General features: G+C 40.9%; 1 long non-coding RNA gene across 2 annotated transcripts in view; it reads right to left on the bottom strand.

The window, feature by feature from the left end:
* LOC140076838 (uncharacterized) overlaps positions 1 to 9,474 on the bottom strand; it is a 44,029-nt gene extending 34,555 nt beyond the window's left edge. For both annotated transcript variants that reach the window (XR_011849665.1, XR_011849664.1), the window contains exons 1-2: positions 9,390 to 9,474; positions 6,506 to 6,594 (exon numbers count right to left, since the gene is read on the bottom strand). This is a non-coding gene — a long non-coding RNA (uncharacterized lncRNA). The remainder of the gene's footprint in view (positions 1 to 6,505; positions 6,595 to 9,389) is intronic.
* Positions 9,475 to 22,953: the final 13,479 nt, after the last annotated feature.

Here is a 22,953-nt window from a genome sequence, read left to right as displayed (position 1 = left end):
GTAAAACACTACAACCTGTATTTCCATGTTATGTCTAGCAAGCATCGTACTACATTTCCGCACATTATATAAGCTTTACGATGACAGCTAGCCTACATTTTTTACTATAAACACAAATCAAATAGTCTTAACAGTGAAACAGTAGACATGTATGTTTCTAATAAAAGTTATACAACACATAATGTGGAATATTACATAGAAAATGTACTTGGTAACAGTTTACACAGCTATATATACACAGATATATACAGTATGGATTTCTGTTCAGAAGTAAAGGCCACACTAATGAAGACCTAGTAAGCTGTTCTAGGTCTTCTGCCTGTTACAATGACTGCAGAGAGGGGATCTCTACAGAATTGAAGGTGTCCAGTTACTATTTGTGGTGGTGTTTTGGTGGTGGTCACATTGGTGACTATTATGCAGTGATCAGTTCTGTATGTATTGCTTGTAATACTTACAATTTGGAAAGCAACTTGCATTAACACTGATATATTTAGCTAAAGAAAATTTATATTACAGTGTGTTTATTACGTATTATTATTATTATTATGTATTGTTATTACAATTGTTATCTCCCCTTTGTGGATTTATGTTTTGGTCCTGGCAGCCATATGTTTTAAATAAAATAAAAATAAAGTTTTGATGATTATTTCAGGGAGTATTTTTGGGTATAAAAATTTGGTTAAACAATTGCTAATCCAATCGTCATATAATGTTAGGACTAATGCAAAAGCCTTCTCTCAAGCATGTCAGCTAACTCTTTAACAACCCTTTAATCATCCTTAAAGGGGTATTCCAGGAATAAGCATACCATATATACTCGAGTATAAGCCGAACAGTGTATATACCCGGTCCCCTAATTTTACCACCAAAACTGTGGAAACGTATTGACTTGAGTATAAGCCGAGGGTGGGAAATGCATTGGTCACAGCCTCCCAGTATATAGCCAGCAAGCCCCCAGTAGTATATAGGCACCCCTCTTTAGTATATTGCCAGCCAGCCCCCTTTAGTATACAGCTATCCCCCTGTAGTGTACAGACAGCCCCCAGTAGTATATAGCCAGCTAGCCCCCAGTAGTATACAGCCATCCCCCTGTAGTATACAGCTAGCACCTTTGGTAGCCAGCCAGCCCCCTTTAGTAGCCAGTCAGCCCCCTTATCTAGCCAGCCAGTCAGCCCCCTTTATTAGCCCCCAGTTTGCCCAGCACTTAAAAAAAAATAAAATTAAACTTACATACTCTCCTTCGCGTGGTCCCGATGTTCGGGTGGCTCCCCGATGCTGGGTGCGGCTACTTGGGGGCGCCGGAAGATGAGTATGTAAGTTTATTTTTTTATTGACTTGTGTTTAAGCCGAGGTGAGGTTTTTCAGAACATTTTTTGTGCTGAAAAATTTGGCTTATACACGAGTATATATGGTAATTTATATACAAATGGGTTCTTAAAATATAAGCTAATATGTAATTAATTAATTAGCAGAAAGATGCTGTAGACATACACTGTAATAAAGAATTAAAATGTTATTGGCCTTTTAACCCCTTAAGGATGCAGGGTTTTTCCGCTCATTTCTCGCTCTCCAACTTCAAAAATCCATAACTTTTTCATTTTTACGTGTACAGACCTGTGTGAGGGCTTATTTTGTGCGTAGCAAATTTTAATTTCCCGTAATGTTATTTATTTTAACATGCCGTGTACTGCGAAATGTGGAAAAATTTAAAAAAAAAAGCATGTGCGTCACATTCTTGTGGACTCAGTTTTTTCGACTTCAAAATAACAGCTCAGCTTTATTCTTTGGTTTGGTGCGATCGCGGTGATACCAAATTTATATAGGTTTTATTGTGTTTTAATACATTTTCAAAAATTAAACGAATGTGTACAAAAAAGAAAAAAAATTTTTTGCCATCTTATGACGCTAATAACTTTTTCATACTTTGGTGCACGGAGATGTGTGAGGTGTCATTTTTTGCGAAATGAGGCGACGTTTTCATTGCTACCATTTTGAGATCTGTGCGACTTTTTGATAATTTTTATTTAATTTTTTATGTGATGTAAAAAGGTGTAAAAGTCGCATTTCGGACATTTGGGCGCCATTTCCCGCCTCGGAGGTCACCGCCGGCCGTGACCGTGTTTATATTTTGATAGATCGGGCATTTTGGGACGCGGCGATACCTAATATGTTTGTGATTTTTACTGTTTATTATGTTTTATATCAGTTCTAGGGAAAGGGGGGTGATTTGAATTTTTTATATTTTATAAATTTTTTTTATTTTTTAAACTTTTTTTTTTCTTTTTTTTTCCACTATTTCATAGACCATCTAGGGTACATTAACCCTAGATGGTCAGATTGCTCCTACCATATACTGCAATACTTCTGTATTGCAATATATGGCATTTTTGCAGGTCATTCATTACAATAAGCCACTGGCTCATTGTAACGAATCTGCAGAAGCCATGTAGCCTCGTGTCAAAAGAAGACCCGAGGCTACCATGGCAACCGATCGCCGGTTTTTGGTGAGACGTTATCTCAGTGAGGTTATCACTCATCATTACTATGGTAACAGTCCAAGAAAGTCGGTTACATCATCATTGGGAGCAGAGCATAAGAGGGAGGAGGAGTTACAGAGAACTGAAGGATCATGGGACTTGTAGTGCCCAGTGGTGGCCGTCTTGGTGATAACTGCGCCTTCTTTAGAAAGCCCATAACATTTTGTAAATCATAAAATCAAACTATTTAAGCTCCATTTTGTAACAAATAACATTGATTTTTATTATATTCATCTATAGCATTATAAGTTTTTGTATCAGACATTCATATATCCGGAATACCCCTTTAACTCTGTCGCCCAGCTAATCTATGACGTTTTTTATCTGCCTCTCCTCTCTGACAGTCTCTCCACTGGTTACCCATTGCACACCAAATTCATCTTAAAGTACTTGCAAAGCCATTTACAAGCTTTCTCCTCCATATATCTCTGACCTTTTCAGTCTATGGGATCCCATAATTAACATCCAATACTCCATAGAACTTCTGCTTCATTCTCCTACTATTTGCTACTCTCACCTCAATCTCTAGAACTTCTCCTGTGAATCCCCCAAACAAAAAGTACAATTCAATCAATAGTAAAACATTGAGTGAAACTACAAAAAAATATTGGGGTCATTTATTAATTTGGGCGCAGGAAGTGTGCTATAATTTTTAGTGGGATGTAAGATTTTGGCGAAGGGATTAATGATTTGGTGCACAAACAAAACAGATTAAGAAGATGAAATAGAATTCCCTAGACCAACTTTTAGCTGCTGCTCTAATTTTGCACCAACAAAAGGAGTCAGAAAACTAGAAGCACCAGAAAAGTAATGAATTCACAAGCAGTGCCATAATTTTGCGCACAAAAAAAAATAGTCGTGAGTTCCTAAATAAAGTGTAGCAGGGGGAAAAAATTCTGCCAGTTTTCCATTTGAAAGGCGATAATAAATGCCCCCCTAGATGTCCTTGTGAGCAAAATACCCACAGCATTTATTGTTTTATGCTGTATAATTCTATCATCAATGCTTGGACTATAAATATGTGTCAAAACATTAGGGGTTTTTTCCCTTCCTCATCAACACTCTAAAATTATAGGATGACTTTAATGGACCTGTGTCTTTATTCAACATTATCTACCAGAACACAGTAATAAAAAGACTGATGCGGAAGAAGAGTGAATAGGAATTTTGTTAATTATTAGCACAAGTGGCAGTAATTATTTGCCGTGGCATAAAACACATGTACGTCATAGGAGGAGGTTTTCAGCTATTTGATAAGAAAGCAATGAAATGCAACCATTTGCCTGGAGCGATATTCCCGTCCTTGGTTAACCCAAGCCGATGATTTGAGGGTGGGTTGGGTTCTTCGGGATGGAGACCATCTCTTTAAATCATTTCAGCGATGCAGATAATTTTGGATACAGCCCTATAAGACACTGCTGCAATGTCACTGCAAGTGCAAACAAGTCAAGACAACTTGCCTGAAATTATAGGCGCCTCTCGGTGTATTTATGTCCCTGTAAACAGGATGAACTGTACATACATCTCTACATGAGAATTTATGATGGCACGGCGCAGATAAATGCAGAAGTAACAAGGGGCAAAGAATTAAAATGGCCCTGTTTAACAGTATGCCCAAGGGCTTCTTGGCAAAGCCAGGAACATTAAAACTGTTAGTTACACATGGAAACACAATGAATGACAACTTTGTGAACATCCCGGTAAATTATGGCTGCAAGGTATTGAGATTAATGGTTGTAATTGCATTTGCATGGAAGACTTTTAGCAGCATGTTGAACACAAACATGAGTTATATTAAGCCACTATATTTCCATTAAAGCACTGGAGGCATGTTGCTGATTTTATTACCTTCATTTGCAATTTCAATGGTGCAATAAATAAAACCCTTTCCTGTTTTGCTAAAGGAACAAGGCTGTCTGATAGAAAAACTGAGATTGCTGCGTACGTTTGGAGAAATAAAAGGAAATGTTCGGCTTTATATTGCATCCCATCAATTCTAATGAAAGTGCTAAACTGGAAATGTGCATTCAGATTTACTAAGAAACGAACAATATCCCGCAGAATGAGGATTAGGATAATTTTCAATAACCAAACTGTTATGAATGGGCAAATTTGTTTTCCTTGGATGAAGTGCATTCATGCTATATGATCTGTCATTCCATCTTCTATCACTGAGATAATAGCTGTTTAACTCTTTGTATACCACAAGTAATAGTGCTTTCTATGCCATGAGGAATACATGTCTAAGCCAGGGTGAACATAAAGCAGGGAAAATAAGGGAACACACAGAGAGGACGCCGCCTCCAGTAATAACATCAGGAAGTTATCCCAGAATGTAAAACCCCAAATTTGGTGGACTTTATACTTGATGAGATGCATATAACCCCGTTAGGGGTAAACAGATGTCAGTTCCCAGAAAGATCCATGCCATGGGATGCCAAAACAGCAACAAGTTTATGGTACAGCCTGCAGTCACTAACTCTAAACCACCAAAAACACGGCATGTGCATAAAGAAAACAAAAAAACCGCAATCATGGTGCTAGTAGAGACTCACTATAGCAAGTTTGGTAAAGTAGGTTCTAATAAAAATGTATTTTTAAAATTTCATACAACAATCAGCAATATGAAAATCAATTTACTATTACCGTGTGCTGACCAATTGGAGATGGTACTGTAACTTTATTCTCTCTAAAGGACATCTACCACCAGGATGAAAGGCTGTATGAAAATGAGCTGGATGGGCTCCAGACTTTATGAACACCTATGGAGCCTGGAGCCCCTCAGGCTCATTTGCATACAGTATTTCATCCTGGTGGTAGATGCCCTTAAAAGTGACAGAGCAAAGCTCACATTCAAGTAAATATGTAGAAGTGATCTGCCACAATTTAAAAAAAATACAAGTCTGTCTTTTGGGATAATTTTTAAAGCTTTTCAGCGTTTCAGAAAAATAGAATACAGGTTTTGGTATACAAGTGGTGTGACACAATGAGGCACATTTACTTACCCGGTCCTGTCGCGATCCCTGATCCGGACTGTCCAAACAGCATGACTGTCCAATGAGCAATTCACCAAGATCGTGCACTGATATCCTGCATGTGTCGCTTCCCCGCTGAGTTCCGCCGGAGTTCACCTTCTTCTTCCCGGTGTATATGAGTGCATATCTTGTGACACAATTTGAATTTTAAATCCTGTGCTTAGTCCGATTCAGTCGGGTTGTCCAATAGCCAGGCCCCACGATTTGTGTTGCATGAAAGTCAGAGCCAAATATTGTGACAAAATCCGATCGCGTGCACCAAAACCCCCTGTTAAATGCGGTGCATAACGGAAATAGTTGGGAAACCTGACGGAAATGCGGTCCCCGGATCCCTAGTAAAAGTACCCCAGTATACCAAAAAGAGCAGACAACAACCCATTATTGTTGCAGACACCTTCGCAATGGATAATGAAAAGTCAGTGGAAATTAAGGCAAAAATTTGTAGGTGAATGTCAGTAGCACTAAAAAAGAATAAGCTCAGCGTCTACCACTGCTTGCAATGATTTCGAAAGATTTTCATTAAAGACATATTGGATTTTACTCATAGCACTGGGATACAATTGATTTCCTTCATATGACTTCCCTACAGTCCAGCAGATCATCCCATTGCAACCTTGCTAACTCAGCGTAGTGGACTGAAAAGGAGATCTGTAAGATGGTGATGTGCACCATTTGTGTTCTGTCTTATTATAATATACTATCTATTATATAAAGCTGAGAGTATGTGTGCACATATATGTGTGGTGGTCTGTGTATGTTTTCTCGCTTAAAAAATCTGCACCGTCGCGCAGGGGCCTTGCTAGGGTGATAAAAGATCTGGGCCCCAATGCATATATATCATTAAAAAATACATACCCCCCTCACATTTGGTTGTGCCAATAACAATATTATTTATATGCATCTACAAAAAAACACTGGAGAAATCCCTACTTTATTTCCAGTGTCTGTAGGTGACGTGTCCTCTATCTTCTCCATTAGGTCAGGCATCACCACGTCTCCTTTTTAGCCACGTGTCCTTCCTGTGAAGTTCACCATACAGACATGTTATGTTCTTCATTGTCCCTACATTTTTATTCCCTAACATCCTGCTGCTACCCCTAACACTCTCCTCAAAACACTCTAAGGCTACGTTCACACATGGCGTTGGCCCTGCATTTAAAAAATACAAGACACCAAGGGGCACAGGAATCATAAATCCGTCTTTTTCCGTCTGTTTTTTTTACTTTCCTACTGGTCAGATGGATGTTAGCGATTTAAATTTTTGGTGCATATGGTGTTTGGTCTGTAGTGATTTTTAGTCGCAAAAAGCCTTCAAAAGTCACAAACAGTTCTCCAGCTAAATTCTACGTCTCTTCAGGAGCATCCATAGATTTGTGGAAAAAATTGCGACTTTTTAAAAAAGTTGCAACTTTCACATCTGGATTAAGGTGAAAAGTGAACACTGCAGGAAACTAGACAGTGGCGAACTTTGGAGGGAGACAGAGTCGTTAATGAGCACAATAACCATTAAAAGTATCAAAAATTAAATAAAAAGGAAAGCCAAAAGTTTCATACATGCATAGTTACTAGTTACTGATTGCATGCGTTTCACTGGAATCATATATGCGATCAAGACGAAGCCCGTTCCTGGAAACTAGCATTACATTTGAAACCACAACGCTAGTGCCATGTGTGAACGTGCACTAAAAAATTTCCCCACAGCCCCAGTAGTCTCCCCACAGCTTTCCCGTAATGTCTTCCACAACCCCAGTAATATCCCCCACAGCCCCCAGTAATGTCCTCACACAGCCCCAAGTAATGTCCTCACACAGCCCCCAGTAATGTCCCCCCCAGTAATGTCCTCATACAGCCCCCAATAATGTTCTCACACAGCCCCCAGAAATGTCCTCACGCAGCCCCCAATAATGTTCTCACACAGCCCCCAGAAATGTCCTCATACAGCCCCCAATAATGTCCTCACACAGCCCCCAGTAATGTCCTCACACAGCCCCCAGTAATGTCCTCACACACATCCCCCCCAGTAATGTCCTCACACACATCCCCCCCAGTAATGTCCTCACACACATCCCCCCCAGTAATGTCCTCACACACATCCCCCCCAGTAATGTCCTCACACACATCCCCCCCAGTAATGTCCTCACACACATCCCCCCCAGTAATGTCCTCACACACATCCCCCCCAGTAATGTCCTCACACACATCCCCCCCAGTAATGTCCTCACACACATCCCCCCCAGTAATGTCCTCACACAGCCCCCAGTAATGTCCTCACACAGCCCCATGTAATGTCCTCACACAGCCCCCAGTAATGTCCCCCCCCAGTAATGTCCTCATACAGCCCCCAATAATGTTCTCACACAGCCCCCAGAAATGTCCTCACACAGCCCCCAGTAATGTCCTCACACACATCCCCCCCCCAGTAATGTCCTCACACACATCCCCCCCAGTAATGTCCTCACACACATCCCCCCCAGTAATGTCCTCACACACATCCCCCCCAGTAATGTCCTCACACACATCCCCCCCAGTAATGTCCTCACACACATCCCCCCCAGTAATGTCCTCACACACATCCCCCCCAGTAATGTCCTCACACACATCCCCCCCCCAGTAATGTCCTCACACACATCCCCCCCAGTAATGTCCTCACACACATCCCCCCCAGTAATGTCCTCACACACATCCCCCCCAGTAATGTCCTCACACACATCCCCCCCAGTAATGTCCTCACACACATCCCCCCCAGTAATGTCCTCACACAGCCCCCAGTAATGTCCTCACACAGCCCCATGTAATGTCCTCACACAGCCCCCAGTAATGTCCCCCCCCAGTAATGTCCTCATACAGCCCCCAATAATGTTCTCACACAGCCCCCAGAAATGTCCTCACACAGCCCCCAGTAATGTCCTCACACACATCCCCCCCCAGTAATGTCCTCACACACATCCCCCCCAGTAATGTCCTCACACACATCCCCCCAGTAATGTCCTCACACACATCCCCCCCAGTAATGTCCTCACACACATCCCCCCCAGTAATGTCCTCACACACATCCCCCCCAGTAATGTCCTCACACACATCCCCCCCAGTAATGTCCTCACACACATCCCCCCCCAGTAATGTCCTCACACACATCCCCCCCAGTAATGTCCTCACACACATCCCCCCCCAGTAATGTCCTCACACACATCCCCCCCCAGTAATGTCCTCACACACATCCCCCCCAGTAATGTCCTCACACACATACCCCCCAGTAATGTCCTCACACAGCCCCCAGTAATGTCCTCACACAGCCCCTAGTAATGTTCTCACAGTCCCCATTAATGTCCCACACAGCCCCCAGTAATGTCCCACAAAGACCCCAGAAATGTCCTCATACAGCCCCCAGTAATGTCCTCACACAGCCCCCAGTAATGTCCCCACACAGCCCCCAGTAATGTCCTCACACAGCCCCCAGTAATGTCCTCACACAGCCCCAGTATTGTCCTCACACAGCCCCCAGTAATGTCCCCACACAGCCCCCAGTAATGTCCTCACACAGCCCCAGTATTGTCCTCACAGTCCCCATTAATGTCCCACACAGCCCCGTCAATGTGCTTCCCCCTCACAGCGCTTAGTTGCACATAGTGCAGTTTGAAATGTTATTAGTAATAAATGTGGGGCACTGTGTTCTCCCCACTACTCAACTAGTTACCTCCTCATGTTCTGCCCTGCTCACAAAATTACCCCCTCATGTTACCCCAAATATCTCCTCTTCCTCCTTCAGTTACCCCCTCATGACCCCCCCTCCATGTTCCCTCAGTTAGCCCCTCACCTCACAGGTGAGTTAGTGCAGCTCTATGCACTGCATTCCTCTGCAGGTCATGTGATGATATGGACATAATCACATGACACATGACATCATCACAGGTCCTGTAGTCTCTGGGTAGTAGGTCCTGTAGGGGACAGCAGTGTGCCTAACCATGAGGACACAGATCACCATTTTGAGCTGCTCACTGTGACTCAAAACTGAGTCTATGACATTCCCCTGAGTCAAAATTTTTCCAAAATAATCTTATTAACCACCATATACAGGAGCCATTGTCTGCTGCTGCTGTGGTAGTTGGTCACAGTTTAGCTTCTTTTACTATGAGCTTTGATTAGTTACTGTTAGTAATGAGTATAAGACGCTTATGTGTGAGGTAATATGTGAAGTAATATTTGAGTTAATATGAGGTAAAATGATAGATAAAATCCACAGCAGCACAGCGAAAATATCAGAATGTGCTCGCCAACAGAACCCAGCAACATCATCTATAAAATAATCTAAAAAGACACACCAAAAAATAGTGAAACTAAATCAGCAGACTTTATTCCATAGTGCTAGATTAGAGGGATTTAGATATATAGAGAGTTAGATAGATATAGATAGCTAGAGATAGAGATAGGCGAGGCTACAGCTTGTATATCATAATATCAACATGCCCCAATAGCATTGAGGGCCCTTCCACGCTTGAGTTTTTCACGTGTGTGTTCTGCGTGTGCTTTTGAAGCGCAGAACTTGCATTGCAATCTGACCCATTGTAATCAATGGGTCTTTTCAGACTTGCATTTTTTTTAACGCACATACGCGCGTTTTTTTTAACTCTCAGCATGCTCTACTTTTGCATGTCACGCGCATGAAAAACGCACCATACAAGTCTATGGAGACCGCATCAATTGCCATAGAAAAGAAAGCATTATCTGTGCATGAAAAACACATCGAAATTGCAGTGAAAATGTGCATGAAAAACTGAGACACTGAACAAACTGTGACTGAAAACTGATTGAACTCTGACGTGATCTGCAACGCAAGTGTGGAACGGGCCTGATCCTTGAGGAATTGGTCCATAGTAGGGAATTATTCCTCCCTGACCCCAAATATAGCATTCAGAATTATTTCCAGGATGTACTATCAGCAAAATTTTGTTCCCATAGAATCCATTATCTACTTAAACAAGTATGGAAGATGGAGTTCTGCAGCAAAATTTTTATTATTTTATTAAATTTTAAGTTTATTAATGTTATTGCCACATTTGGAGTCTGGAAGGCCCCATGCACACAAACATGTGCTAGCTGTTGCTTCAATGGCTATTCCAGGCCACGGGCACATTCTTTGTGGCCTGGAATTAGCATGTTCGTGTGCAAGAGGCCTAAGAGATAAAGCACACGGTTGTGTCTGGTCATTGAATAACTGACCAAGCAAAGGGTTGTGAGCACCACAGTAATATTTGATGACAGAGTCCCTGTCTCCACGATTACTCCATAGCTTCTGTTTCAAAGGGGGAAGCAGGGACTCCATGCATCATATATCACTATGCTGCACAGAGGCCCACCCTGCAGTGTGCACTACATGCATTGTAGCCCTCTGGACCAGTCTGATTTTAGCATTTAGGACCAATCTTTTTTTTCGGGGGGGGGGGGGGGCAACTACTTGTGTTTTTGAATGCCATTTTTAGAGTACATGAGTAAACTGCTAAATAACTTTTATTATGTCTTTCTATTGGAGGATGAGAATTCTGACTTGATTTTTGTGTTTTATATGTTGTGCCATTCACTGGCAAAACATTTTTTATACTACCAAAAATCATGTATTTTTAAAATTTTTATAACTATTTTTATAACCTGTTTATGGCAAAAATTCGATGAAGGCATTTTTATATTCAAGGCTGCACAAGGTCAAATTCATTGAATTATTTGTCACTTTAACCACTTTTATGTACTTTTTAGAACCTACTTTCCATTTATAAGATTTTAATATGATTATTCATCAAATATACTAATGTACTAATACACAAATATTTTAAATAAGATAAAAAGCAGTAAAGTATGGTAATATATCTTTAACAGTGAGAGTGTATTTTTTACACTTCTCATGCTGAGTAAAGGTTAATATGCGCTATCATATTTTTATCGGGCAGCTGGTTTATGCAGTTTTGGATGTGTTATGTACTCTCTTCTATTGGAACACAGAACATGGGGTAACATATCTTGCTGCTGGCAAGTCTTCAGTGAAATATCTTGTATAGCATTGGTCCTATTCACCATCTGGTAATTCTCACAATGGCTTTTCCCAAGTTTAGACTATAAACAGGCACATCCAAGGTCTGTGATCTGCATTTGTTCGTGATTTTCAGTCATATAACAGATTTTAACCCTCCAAATGACAGTGTGAAAAATTGTCTTCTCACGTTCATATCAGTTTCTTCCTCACGTACATATCAGTGTCATACTGCTTTACTCATCAGAAATGTCTTATTATTTGAGTTTATTTCACGTCTTGAAGCCTAGACATTCTGACGATGAATGTTATGTTACATTATTGGATGCACACAGGATGTGCAAAAAGAAAGTAAAGAATAAGCTAAATGTGTAAAAGTAAATAATGATGACTTGAAGCAAGGAATATTATAAATAGCACATGTAACTAATTTTACATTGGGACCCAATCACTTCTAGTGCATTGGTCCAAATTCTAAATCTGTAACAGAGCCCTCCTGTCATATATACTTATGGATAGATAGCTATATCTATACTTTTGCAACTGTACTCCCCGTAGCCTTGCCCGAAGTTTTAAGAAATGATTGTTCACATGTACGTTGAAGCATATGGATAAACAAGTACATTAATTATACATGCTTAGGTCCCATTCACACTGCTTTATAAGGGTATATATCCGGCCGCAAGTTTATATATACGTCCCCATAGAGAGTTCTTGTGACCCACAGACGGTACAGAGCCACACACATGTGGCACCATACCATACACGGGGAAAAGCTAGAGCTTCTATCTTTCCCTGTACATAAGGCCGGGCAGCACTGTTTCCTATGGAGAGGGCAGGATGAGCAGCGCTCACACTCATCCTCCCCAGCGCGCTGACGTGTGCTCACCTAGCTAGCAGGTAGCTGGCCGAGTACATGTCCATGTGAACGTAGCCTTAGTTTCTACTAGAGGCCATACAGAAGTATCAATGCATTAAATCCCTAGGCAGAAAAATAAGCCATAGGGCATTGATGACCAGTCAATGCAGGATAAGGCCAATGTGCATATAAGGACAGGTTTACTGTATACTTTTTCACTGAAAAATTGTTTAGCGGTGTTTGGCCAATAGCTCCTTCAATTAAGCTAGATTCACTGACTTTGGAGTTATTTTTTGGAAATTAAAACGTAGCTTTTATTTCACATAAATAAAAGAAGTGAGGACAAAACGGATGTGCTGTGTGCACGCCCGGCATGTTGTTAGCCGGGCGTGCACACAGCACATCCGTCTACACAATCTATACCTTAGTTTTTCGTGCCTCTCCTTAAAGACCCCTGATGAGTTCTGGCAAAACGAAACGCGTTGGGTCCTAGGGTCAATTCAGTGTGAATGGCAGTGATAGGGCTAATTCGTAGCTTCTATTAATTAGCTGAACAGCCAGGAGTATGTGTGTGAATGGTACTACCAGATAGGCAGCAGATAAGACTGGTATAGCTCAATGGTAGAAGGGCTACACAAAAAAAGTAGCACAAATCGCTCAAGCCAACCTTCACCAGTGGCTCAAGCACAGTCGCAATAAGCCAAAGGTAGATAATAATACCATCTAGCCACTCCGAAAAGAATATCAGTGAAGAAGCTGCAGTTCAGATCTAGTACTGCCGTAGTCGCCCTGCCAGAAACACTGAGTGGTGATACAACACTGTATCCAAAATCACCACAGTGCTGTATAAAACATTTTTTTTTTTTTTTTTTAAATTGCTGTTAGTAATGTTGCAAAAAGAGACGCAACAATTAAAGTAGGATACACTAGCATGCACAGTCCATGTACCTACCTAAAGAAAAACTAACAAAGCAATCACATTTATGTTGTATGTTTACAATCACAGTTTTGTCCTCACTTCTTTTATTTATGTGAAATAAAAGCTACGTTTTAATTTCCAAAAAATAACTCCAAAGTCAGTGAATCTAGGTTTACTGTATACATATGGCTCCCATAACACATTTATGATATACCAAATCAGAAAAAAAGGAGACTGTAAGCCAATCAGAGTAATTAGAATGCTAATTTATTAACTGAACATTAAAACACATACATTTTATGCATATGTTTTAATGTGCATTTAATAATTTGCATTATATGATTGACTCATAGTCTCAGTTTATTCTGATTTGCTAGTTCATTAGTCCATTTTTTGAGTTTACCAGTTAAACATTATTTTTAAGCTGCTTGGTGTAATTTAAATGGTTAACAATATAAATATTTCCCTTCACCATAATTTTTTGGTTTGAGTTCTCATAAACATTAGTTAGCTGTCGGCTGACCTTTTGTTTGTCGAAAAGATATCTCTCCTGATACCCACATACACATGCAAATTGTCTAAAATGGAAGTGCCTATGTAATGAAGGGCTTGGCTCACCTTGTGACAACCAAAATATTGGGTGATGGAACTTCGACTTTCCTGATACTTATCTCCAAAGACATCTACTATTAGAGGAGAATCAAATTGCCCCATACACATCTAAACAGTCATAAAGGAAATCTACCATTTGAAAATTGTCTTTCTGACCCAAACATAGATTTACACAGGGGTAAGCTGATGCTTGAGGTCATATTGTTTAGGCACAGAAATCAGCAACTTCCTCCATAAATCGATTTATACACTAGACAAATGACCCACTCAGCGCTCCTGTTCACCTGATGCAGGGCGCTCAGCGCTTGGTCACTAGCACAACTATGCACGCGCCTTGCATGCTTATAAGTTCTCCATCCACCCTCGCTCCAGAGAGCCGGTGATGTCATCGGGCTCTCGGGAGCACTGCCGCATGCGCACTGTATCTTCATTACGCACGGCCTTCTGCTTTGAAGTGCAAGGGAGGGAGGGTGGGGGGAGAACTTTCAAGCACGCAAGGCACATGCATAGTTATGCTAGTGACTAAGCACACTGTGTCAGGGGAACAGGAGCGCCGAATGGGTCATTTGTCTAGTGTATAAATGGATTTTTGGACAAAACTGCTGATTTCTGTGCCTAAACAAGACAACCTCCAGCATCAGTTTAACTACCCCTATGTAAAGGTAGGTGTGGGTCAAAATGACCATTTTCAAATGGAAGATTTCCTTTAAATGGTGCCATATCACCGTAGCAGATGTTGGATGATATATCTGGCACATCTTAAGGCCGGCTGCACACGTTGGTGGAAAAAGGCCCGTATATTATCTGATCCAATGGACTGCACAGGGAAATCTTTGCATAATACATTAATATGATGCAAGGTCTCCCTGTCTGCCGGCCACACTGTTACTATGTCTACACTACAGTTCAGCCAGAAATCAGGGAATCCTTGCATCATATTTCTGTACAAAGTTTCCCATCCTGTGCAAGGTGTGCATTCCATGGGATTGGCCAATATACAAGACTGTGTATTTTTTATTTATACAGCTTTTTGCCGATTTAATGTACACCAGAAGTCTGTCTCAATTTTGCCACCCATTGGGGGTATTCTCTGGGCCAGTTTTCATACCCTGTTCAATGGAGGATCAAGACGCGCCTAGGGTACTAGGTGCATTTCTGGTCCACTGTGAGCTGTTATTCAGCCGGTTTCTGGTTGGAATTATTGTATAAAGTCAGTCCCCAGGTTACATACAAGATAGGTTCTTGACATTTGAATTATCAAAACTTTGTGCTGTCAAGGAAACAAAGATTATCAATAAAGCTTCATTACAGACACCTTACAGATGATCATTGCTGGGACTACAGAGGTCACAGTGGGCAGAAAGGACCATTTGTAACTAGGGGTCATCTGTAAGTTGGGTGTCCTTAAAGACATGTACCACCAGGATGAAAGATTGTATGCAAATGAGCCTGAGGGGCTCCAGGCTCCATTTACACCTATGGAGCCTGGAGCCCCTCAGGCTCATTTGCATACAGTCCTTCATCCTGGTAGTAAATGCCCTTTAAGTTAGGGACCACCTGTATTTAACTGGCCTATAGCTGCAACTTCTAGTAAATGATCCTGCCTTAAAATAGTAAACAGTACCAAATTTTGGAGCATAAACAAATTTGCAGAATAAAATAAGCAATTTCTGTTTGCACCCGAAGCCTCTTAGGCCTTGGCTAAATAAGTGTATTGCATGGCATGTATTTCTGTTTTTAGGTTCTTAAAAAAAACCTTTTATTTAACCATTTCTAGGGAAAATATATAGTAGTATTTTAAGGTCATTAATCTCATTTTGAGCAATCACAAAATATTATCACTCAATATTTGCAAACATGAATTGACATCTTAAAAGCACATGATAAATGCTGTCATGCAGCTGGTGGCAGGCATCCACTATTACATAAGCGGCCACCTGTTTTAAAAGTTACAAAGTGCACGAAAAACTTCACACGCCAAGAAAAAAGTTGTCAGCGAGAAGCATTCGGGAGGGGATAAAAAGCAGTTATCATTGTTAACATTCCTTGACAGCGTGGAGTATCACTTTCAATCATTTTTCTTCATCTATCACTTTTATTTTTCAAAATATCCCGGACAAATTATCCTCCAGGGGTGTCCAAATTCATCAAACTTTAATCACTCATTTAACCCTTTTGAGTCATACAAGTCACCATTTTGTTTTTTAACAGTGGCCTGTGTCTGTCGAAAACCTATCCTTTTCTATTGTAAAAGGGGATAGATATCTGATTATGAGAAGGGGGGGGGGGGGTACTAGATATCAGACACATATAACATAGAAGATATGTTTTCTCCATTAAAACTGCTTCATATATAGAGATAGCCTTTACACCGACATTAATATTGTTTTGCTCATGACGAGGCTATTCATATATAGTCTAGCTGTGCCACTTGATGCATGGCGCCTGTTTTACATGATCTAAGATTTGTGTACTGTTGCAGTTTGTACGTGATTCACCTGTATCACTTTGAACTTTGTCATCTTCTAATTTCAATAAAGTTTATTGAACAGAAAAACTGCTTCAAAGTTCTGTCGCCTAAATGCTAAATTTCTACGGAGCTCAATATTATGTGCCTTTAATAATCCTGATTTGGCTCCTGAGTATAATTTGCTAATTTTCCTATAGTACCCCAGCAAATTCCTAATGTATAGTCGCAATCAAAGGAGATGTCTCATCATAGACACTGGTGGGATATCACTAGGTTAAGCTATGTCCAATTCATTTCACTATAATGGGATATTATAGGCTTAGTTTTTCATTTATTTTCATGTATAGGTGCTAGCAGCTAGGAGCTTTCTGGGTCCCCCATGTACTGATTTCTGATTGTATCTTTAAGAGTGGATATATCTGGTTCTTTGAAGATGTGGAAATGATCCTGTTTAATAAAACACGAGAATTGTGTTTCTAGGTACCAGGGTTCAGGAGATATAGGCTTTTGAAATGTGTACCCCTCAGGCCCATCAGCTGAAGGCAGAAGCTGCAGGAAAGACTTGGCTTACATATTGGGGGTCATTTACTAAGGGCCCGATTCGCGTTTTCGCGACGTGTTAACCGGATATTTCCGATTTGCGCCGATTTCCCCTGAATTTTGGCGCATCGGCGCCGGCATGCACGCGACGGAAATCGGGGGGCGTGGCCGAACGAAAACCCGACGGATTTGGAAAAACTGCCGCATTTAAAAAAAAATGTGTTGCGGAGCTTGCACTTACCTTCACTCAGCCCGGCTCGGTGTATTCCAGTGCGTTTCGGGGAACTTCAGTGCAGCAGCGCCACCTGGTGGACATCGGAGGAACTGCCTTAATAAATCCCGGCCGGACCGAAATCCAGCGCAGAGAACGCGCTGCTGGATCGCGAATGGACCGGGTAAGTAAATCTGCCCCATTTTCTCAGAAATGCACACGTACAAGCATCCACTGCATTTGTAGCTGAACTTGGGGCAAGGGTGATGGAATAAGGCTGAACATAGTTATAACATATTATCGTAAAAGTTTATTCAGTTTTACTACTTAATAGTAAAACTGAATAAAACTACAAAAAAATACCTTAATAGGAAAAATGACAAAAAAGTGTGTTTTTTCACATTTGTAGTAATTTATAAGCTAATTTTATAAGTAGAAAATATGTTATTAATGAGACTATGCTATCAAGTTAAAGTTTTCCATGTCATAAAGCAAAGTAAAATTGTAAAATGTTTCCAAAGATATCGTTATTTAAAGAAGAGCATAACAGAACTGCAAAAATCGATCTGGACATTCAGGTAGCAATAACCCTCAGTCATAAAAGGGTTAAATAAATAGGCAAATGCTTTAAGCTTGGCTTTAATACCCTGGTGAAATTCTAGGCATTTTTTGGATTCTCTTACCAAAACAATCCATAACATTGAACCAATTAACTCCTTGATTTCCTATTATTGGGGTCCGGGGTCTCCCATGTTTCTCACAGGTAATAGTAGCAACAAGTAATATATTTTTTCAGATATATTATGATTAAACCATATCTTTATGGCTTTAATATTGCATATTCCTATCTTTTCTTTTGCTATATATTTTATAGATAAATGTAAAAAAATTAAACATGAAGGGAAATTAATTTGGAGTTCAATGATGTAATGATGGTGTAGAGGGCAAACAAAATGACAATGATACCATGACATAGCAGCCTTTATCTTGTCCTATTTAATAGGGGATGACCCCTGCAGCATGCAGGCTATAAAGGTTAGTACATGAACATGTAGAAGTCACCACAGTATAAAAGCAATGCAATGGGTCAATGCATCCTGTCAGCCAAGCACATACTTGTCACCACTAGATTCTGCTATGTCATAAGTAGCAACCTAGTTTTCACAGTTCAAGAGTTTCTAAAATTACATTCGGCCTAATTATATATTCAGGAAGTCAGATGTAGAAGTGAGAACAGACAAATATTATGTCAAGCACCAATATTGTCTCTATTCAGAGGATATTTTTGATAGTGCAAAGAAAATTTAAAGGAGACTAACCAAATAAGTTCAATGGCCTTTTAGTCCAGTTAAAATTAGTTATGTTGCACTTGTCACTTGTACCTCAAACTCCAAAGTTGAGGCTGCACCACTGAACGATTCTGATAAGATACTGATAAGATAAGACACTATTCTAGCTGGAAAGGATGTACATATCAAAGGTGCGGAGGTGCGGTTCTTAATGTGCCTTTGCCTTGGCCCCTGCGGAGGCAGAGAGAGAGAGTTTAATATAATGGTGAAGAAGGGAGCCAACACATCCCTGCATCACCATTGATCCTCGGCTGCTGCCATATGTAGCAGATCCCACAGCAAGCAGGGAGCCTGGTGGCAACCAATGGTCACTCAGGTGAATTAGTCATTCCAATTGTAGCATCTAAGTGTTCAAAGGCAGAGATCCAAAGGTGGAACTGTTTGAAAGTTAAAACCCCAAGGTCCCTCGATTCTTCTTGCTCATTTACAAATATGTGATACCTCTTTGCCATGTCTGCATCTCTGTGCGCTAATACCACAGAGACTGCCACCTTGCTGTCCATGCAGCAAAGCCAAACTGGCTCCAGCCCACCAACCACTGGACTAGGACTGAACATACTTTCCAAGTTCCAGATCCACAACCAATCCACGGCCTTGTATGTGCCTGCAGGAGCTATTTTCAAGATTTTTGTTTTTCAAGTGGGATCCCTGGCCTGCCAATAAAACCATAGGCCTCCCCTTCTCCATCTGCCTGGGGATATATTACTAAACACACATTGGAAGTACCCCAGGGGGTTTCCTTCTCTATATTGCTGCCTCCCCCTCAACTTGCATCTCCCTGCTGGCCCTGCTGGGTGTGGACAAGGCCTTTTTTCATGGACTTAGCCACTGTGACATATCCTAGTGTTAAACCGCAACAGCCAACCACTCCGGTAACTGGGAATCCAGCTGTCTCTATACTGCAGTGAGGCCCTGTGGGGTATCTTTGCACATATTCTTCATGCACCTTTAGACACCTATAGGAAGGCTTGGTCCACAAACAAACAAGGTAGAGTATGTCCTAGTCAGAACTGTTTTGCACAGATCACTTATAACTGTCTGGCTTAGAGGTTGTGGATCCTCTGAACTACTGCGGACGATGACACAAGCCCCTACCTGGGACGGGAGTCTTTCACCAGAGCCCGCCGCAAAGCGGGTTGGACTTGCTGCGTCGTGGTACCACCAGGCGTGACTTGTCTGCAGTGGCAGCCAAGGTTGAGGTATGGAAACAGCAGGCAGTCTTATAGTTGGGGACAGGCAGGAGGTCAGGATGGGCAACACAGGATCAGAGTCGTAGCAACAGATCAGGGCAGGCGGCAAAGGAGCGAAGTCAGAAACGGAACCAGGGTCACAACGGAAATACTTAGAAACAGCACAAGGCTGTCCCCATACAAAACAGCTTTCCCCAAGGCTCAAGGCACAAAGATCCAGCAGGGTGTGATGGGAGAGGCAGGTTAAAATAGCCTTATGGGAAAATGGCCAGCTCCAATTAATGGTGCGCTGGCCCTTTAAATTTTGTGACGCTGGCGCGCGCCCTAGGTCGCGTGGTCGCGCATGCATGGAGCGATGCTGGGACTCGGGAGCGGGGACAGGTATATGGCGCTGCGCCTGCGGGGAGCAAGGGGCACGGGTGAGCCCGCGACCCGCAATATGGGTCGCAAGACCACCTGTGACAATAACTTTGTGTTTATGAAGATCCTTGAAAAACAGATGCCAGACTGAAACAAATACCCCATGAAAAATGGATGTTAACATTCATTTCCAAATGCTTTTGACAATGTTCGTATGCAGGTAACCTTAGTCTGTAGAAGCTTATAAATATCATTAGTATTAAGTATAAGTATTATTAAGTATTAGTATTTTTAAGTATTAGTCTTAAAAAACAATCCATAAAAGCAAACATGGGACAATTTATAGTGAATTTTTAATGTAATTGTAGTATCTTAGCAACACAACACAACAGTATGTGTTCCCTTGGTCAGGCTTACGTTGTGAAAATTGAGTAAAGAGTAAATGTGTTCCAGTAATTCTGTTCAAACAATGCACAGCTGCGGACCCACTGTTATGCATTCCCACAGTTCCCAGCCCCAAGGACCCGTGTGTAATACATATAGGTCAAAATGAACTGAGGCATGGTGTTAACATAATCTAGCCTGTGCCGTAGTGTGGAGATGCCTTGGTCATCTGAAGTGTAAACATGGTTTAATACCACAGTTAGGAATTACCATCGACCATTTATCATGTTTCAGGAGACAGCTGTACAATTCATTATCCCCAAGCAGATCTGTCTACACCCTCCGAAATCACAAATGATTGAAAGTTCAATCTCAAAAGCAAGAACAGAAAGTCTGCCGCCACTGTCTTTTTAACAAATCAGTTAATTTCATCATATATGCATTGTGTGATACATATGTCAAGCAAATGATGCAATATTTTTTAGGATTTTTCCCTTCCAAATTAAAAAAAAACCTCATGACCAATTATAAAACGAAGGCCTTTATACAGTGCCCTGAAGTGGGAAAGAATAGTTACAAATCTATCATAGTTTTGGATGCACTGTGCATTGCATAATTTTGATGGGAGCGCCTTTTCCTATGAGACTACCCTTTTTTCTTTAGGTCAAGTCTCTTAATGCGCTAATGTGAAATGAGTCTAATAACAGTCTAAAACCCTTGATAAATGTAGTTCCACGCTTTATTGATGCAAATTAGGACAGAATTAAGTCAGAACCATCCATTCAGAAATCTGGCCCAATGATCAGATTATCTAATATGTTCTAATAAAGCAAACCCTATTAGGAAATTTAGAAGCTTTAGCTTCATATCTGATGGAGGATCGATGGTAATTGATAGTTTGGTCGAAGCTAGTGAGAGAGTGACAGCTCACTTGGGCTGATTTCAGCAATCTATTTTTCCATATCTGCCAACATTTTGGTAAAATTTTCAAGAATACTTTTTGATAAAGGGGGAATTAAGTACAGTATAGTCAGAATTATCTTAATTTTTACAATGCATGATGATAGATAAGTCACATGTCCAATAAACACTATACTGGGGATATGAGAGGTGGATATTGGAGATTGAGAGATTATATAGATGTCATTAAAGGTGCTGATTACTCAGGACCCCTCACAGGAGAGGACGTTTGGTGGGCTGGAGCTGCAGGAGATGTTATGATGAGCCATATTCCTAAAGGAATCTGAATATCCTCCAGGCATTCTCCGCATGCACCAGTAAGATATTGGTTAGTTGATGGTGAAAGTATATATGGTGATATAGATCGTTCCAATTCCTTTCAGCAAGGCCAAGGCTAATAGCCCCCCCACCCCCCGATTTGTGTCGCGTGATGCGCCAAAATCCAATCGCATGCACCAAAAACCTCAGTTAAATGCGGTGCAACACGGAAACCTTCAGGAAACCCGGCGGAAATGCGTGGACCCTTAGTAAATGTGCCCCAGTGTCTTAATTTTTGCTCCTAAAGAGGCACTAGGTAGGCACTATTTTCAGGGGATGTCTTACATGTTTTACATGAACAACAATTTAAATTGTATTGTTGAACAAAAATAAAATCAACATTTATTGATATACTTTAATCATTTCATTAAAAACAGCAGCATAAAGCATCTGCATTCGATCAAGAAAGTCTTGCAAATCTATATCCATATACAACAATCTATGGTACATTTACCAATCCCAGCATTTATGAATAAAAATGCTATATTTTTTTATTTAAAAACCATCATCTCAGCAACTTCTCTAACATCATTATAACTCTCCAAAATCTGAATTTCATGCTGAATTTCTTGTGACTCATTTTCTAACAGAATCATTGGCCCAAATCTCTCATGTTTAGGACTTTCCTTCAATAAGGACTTCTTGTCCAGGTAGTTTCTTGTAGCACATTTGAAACTCAACAGTCAGTGCTTTTTATCCCATGAATTCCTCACCCATGTCACAACCTCTTGTAGAATCTAAATTATCTAACAATACTAATGTATGGCTATATGGTGTATACTCCTCTCAGCAGATAAGGCAAAATTTCCGTCTCTTCAGCATCCCGGTTCATCATGGAGGTCATATTACAGAACATGGAAGAATCAGTTCATCATGGCTTCTCTACATGCGTCTTACATATGAGCACCTCCAATGTTGGTTATGTCTTGGACACCTTCTCTTTTCATGGAGGTGAGTCTGTTCCTTGTCTGATGGGCAACGGATGAATCAGCCTGAAAAAAGGCTTGTTGTCGCTTAGGCATTTTTTTCGTATGAGCCACAGCAATGTTGTGTCAAAACTGCAAATATCCAGGTAGCAGCAATATTTAATAAAACATTATCTTCTCATGGTACTTGTCAAATTCACTTCTAATATAAATTTTTTTTTAAATCCAGTGTCACACAGACGACAGAAGGTACTTCTATGA

The sequence above is a fragment of the Engystomops pustulosus genome, chromosome 9 (genome assembly GCF_040894005.1).
Source record: "Engystomops pustulosus chromosome 9, aEngPut4.maternal, whole genome shotgun sequence".
NCBI classification, from domain to species: domain Eukaryota; kingdom Metazoa; phylum Chordata; class Amphibia; order Anura; family Leptodactylidae; genus Engystomops; species Engystomops pustulosus.
The sequence above is the reverse complement of the archived record's forward strand: the minus strand, read 5'-3'. Positions and strand labels throughout refer to the sequence as shown.